This window comes from Leuciscus leuciscus, assembly GCF_965113295.1.
Source record: "Leuciscus leuciscus genome assembly, chromosome: 17".
Classification (NCBI taxonomy): domain Eukaryota; kingdom Metazoa; phylum Chordata; class Actinopteri; order Cypriniformes; family Leuciscidae; genus Leuciscus; species Leuciscus leuciscus.
Genome location: NC_138741.1, coordinates 3,550,427 through 3,553,824, shown reverse-complemented (window position 1 = coordinate 3,553,824; position 3,398 = coordinate 3,550,427). Strand labels below are relative to the sequence as shown.

Below are 3,398 nucleotides of genomic sequence, written 5' to 3'. Positions count from 1 at the left end.
AACGACGGAATCCTAAGCCGTGGGCGAAGTAATGGGTGTATTAAATTGTATGAAATAATCCCGGAAAAAAGCACAAAACACTGCAGAGATGGCAAGTTCAGCAGCTAAAATTTGCTGAGGTGAAGTGACGGCTAGTAACAACAGCAGACAAACGGCTAGCAATGACATCAGCGGGAATCCATCTGTCACTCAAGTGGCCACACCCTTAAATTATGCAGAACTTTAAATATTAATCAACTAAACGGATGAGTTATAAAAAAATTCACCCCCCTCACAGTTGTTATGAAGGGCAAAATTAGCTGTATAGACCAAAGCCACATAGAGATCCAGGCTGTAAACATGTTTTTTTCTGCTGTAAAGTTGGTAATTTTAACATGGGGGAGATACAGATTTGACTCACTTCTGCAGCCAGCCAGCGGCCAGTCAATGAATTGCAGTTTAACTCACTTCCGTGTTGGTTTCAAGAGAGAGACGGGGAGGTTGCCGCTTGGTTTCATTGCTTTCTAATTCAAAACAGGGTGATTAACACTGCCTGTCACGTGACGTGCTATAGGCCTAGATATTCATATCAGATTAAAAATAGTACAATTAGTTCCAAAGTTGTATTTGTAGTAGAAGCACAGTAAAAACAACACTTACCATGCTTTTACCACAGTAACATTAGTTTTACTGTGATAAGTGTAGTAAAAAGACAGTAATCACAAAACTTACCATGCTTTTACCACACTATTTGTAGTTTTAATGTGGTACTTATTGTAAATGCACAGTAACCACAACACTTACCATGCTTTTACCACAGTAACCATAGTTTTACTGTGATAGGTGTGGTAAAAGGACAGTAACCACAAAACTTACCATGCTTTAAACCTCAGTAACCTTAGTTTTACTGTGATTGGTTTAGTAAGGACAGTAATCACAAAACTTACCATGCTTTTACCTCAGTATTGATAGTTTTAAAGTGATATTTGTTGTAAATGCATATTAACCACAACACTTGCCATGCTTGTAAGGCTTTATAATGTAACATCCAATATTTGTAAGGTAAATCAGTACTTTTCCCTTTAAATAATCCTATATATTATACATAATGATATTTTCTTTTTCTCTTTTTCCAGCTGAAAAGACCAAAAGGGCCTTTCAGACTCAGTCAGCCCATTATTGTTTGAGGAGAAGTAAACGGAGAAGACGGACAGCTGCAAAGGCAAATATTCGCAATGGTATGTATGTGTTGGTTTTAACCCTAAATCAAACATTTTATCAAGCATTTGTTGTTTCTTAAAACTTTTCTCACAAAACCCATAGCCCAATCAGTACAAACATAGTCTGAAAGTCTTAATAATTCACAAGATTAAACAAGTTGTCAAATTCGTACGATACTCGTACATATTTGTATACTCGTACACAATCCTGCAGCTTTTACTCCTAGTGCTGTCATTGGCTACTGCCTCAATTCCTGTACATATTTATCGCGATATTTGTAAATCAGTTGCGCCACTTCTTGGAAAGTTGTCGGATGTCACACACACTGTCAGAAAGTTTATATTAATTGCAAATTGGTCTCCGTCTGTTTATGTTCCAGTGATACATGATGTCTCTCCACACCTCATAACCTACCTCTGTTTGCAAGAGTGGAAAAGCTTATCTGACTTGTCAAATGACATCAGATACTCGATTATTTATATATAACTGTCCCGTTTGCATGTAAATCATTTTCATGATTATTGCTTGCTATTAAAGACATACTTTTATTCATAGAAATGCCCACATATCAGTGAACTTATTACATAAAAATGCTTTTAACATTTAATTATGCAACACTCTTTACAGAAAACATATCCTACAGTTATAAACTGACTATTTGCAAGTAATGTATTAAAATGACCTTCCTTTCTGTTTTGCAGGATTACTTAGTCCTTTTTTTTTAAAGCTCTACCAATATCAAACTCAACAGCTCTTTTAGGAGCCAACCATTACAAGAGCTACTAGTGAGTCGCAGTGAATCTTGCCGTGATCAGCCCTTCCCAGGTGAAGTTTCTAGAATATTGCAATCAGTATTTACTCATCAAATGTTCTCTCCTGAATCATATGGTAAATTAACTTATTTATAACTGTCTTAATTTGTGTTTCAAGAACAATAGTAATTGCACATAGAGTAAGTCGAGACTATCTTGTTTTACAGCAGAGAAGGAAGACCAGTCCTTATATCAACGCAAGCTAATCGAATAAGTCCTTTGTTTCGGGTGAGGAAGGAACATCTGATGCCCAAAGAAGGCAGAAAAGTGCGCGAGTCCATTGGTATGTCTTGTATTGAAACAATGCTGTAATATGTAGTACATAATTTGATGTTGACAATTTTACATTGTACAGGTTATCACTTGGTTTTTGACCAAGTGAAGCTCTTGAAACAATTGACAGAAGATTATGTTGTCTGGAAAGAAATCAAGCATCACTGGCAAAGGCTCAAAAGAGACCATGCCTTTCTTAAAAATCTTTTAAAATATGTTGCTGTTGATATGGGTAAAACTGTTTTTGTTCAGTACTTAGCTTATTTTGTGCTGCAATATTTTATATATATATATATATATATATATATATATATATATATATGTATATGTGTGTGTGTGTATGTATATATGTGTGTGTGTGTATATATATATATATAATACTTCAATGTGTATATTATATAACGTACTGACTGCTGCTTTGTAAATTTATGTAAGGAACAGGCAACTCTGGCCCTTTGCATTCTACTTTTTGAGGTTAGTTAAGAGTTAACCTCCAACCCTAATCGAGCACATCTGAAAACTTTAACCAAAGTCTTCAGGTTTACTTCTAGACAATAGGCAGGAGGGTTTGAGGTCGGAGCTAAATGTGCAGGACAGTGGACGCTGAGGGCCAGAGTAAACCATCACTGCTTTAAATAACGCAGAACATAACATAACTTTATTTGAATGGTTTCTGTCTTTTGTTTTACTTTCAGACCAGGACTGGAGAACGCCTGACAATGGGATGTTGAGACTTCTTCCTCTGGTTGAGAAAAAGCTACTCCACATCAGTGATCACATCTTCTGTTCTTCTGTTCTTCAACTGAACAAACTGTTTAGACGAGGATGAAGAACACTAACACGATAGAGACGTACAGGGAAGAGCAAGAAACCAGTTTAGCTGTGATAATGAATCATTATTTTCCAACACAATATCAAATCTGTTTTCTGTATCATAGGTGACTGAATATGATTATCTGGCACTCGTTTTGTGGCTTCAGCAGCTGTGAATGGATTCATATGATGTTAACGTGTTTTTGAAGACACATTTTTATTTATCTTGAATCTCATTTGTCTTTATGCTACTTTATCAACTTTATGCTTTGTTCTCCAATAAAGTGTTGTTTAATAAAG

At 35.7% G+C, this 3,398-nt stretch overlaps 1 long non-coding RNA gene across 3 annotated transcripts; it reads left to right on the top strand.

Moving 5' to 3' along the window:
* The first annotated feature begins 1,141 nt into the window (after window positions 1-1,141).
* LOC309479030 lies at window positions 1,142-3,398 on the top strand. 3 transcript variants are annotated; one of them, XR_014199135.1, is made up of 4 exons: window positions 1,142-1,217; window positions 1,902-2,025; window positions 2,183-2,279; window positions 2,981-3,398. It is a non-coding gene; the product is annotated as an uncharacterized lncRNA (long non-coding RNA). The 3 variants fall into 3 exon arrangements; XR_014199136.1 differs by having other exon boundaries at window positions 2,180-2,279; XR_014199137.1 differs by having other exon boundaries at window positions 2,180-2,295.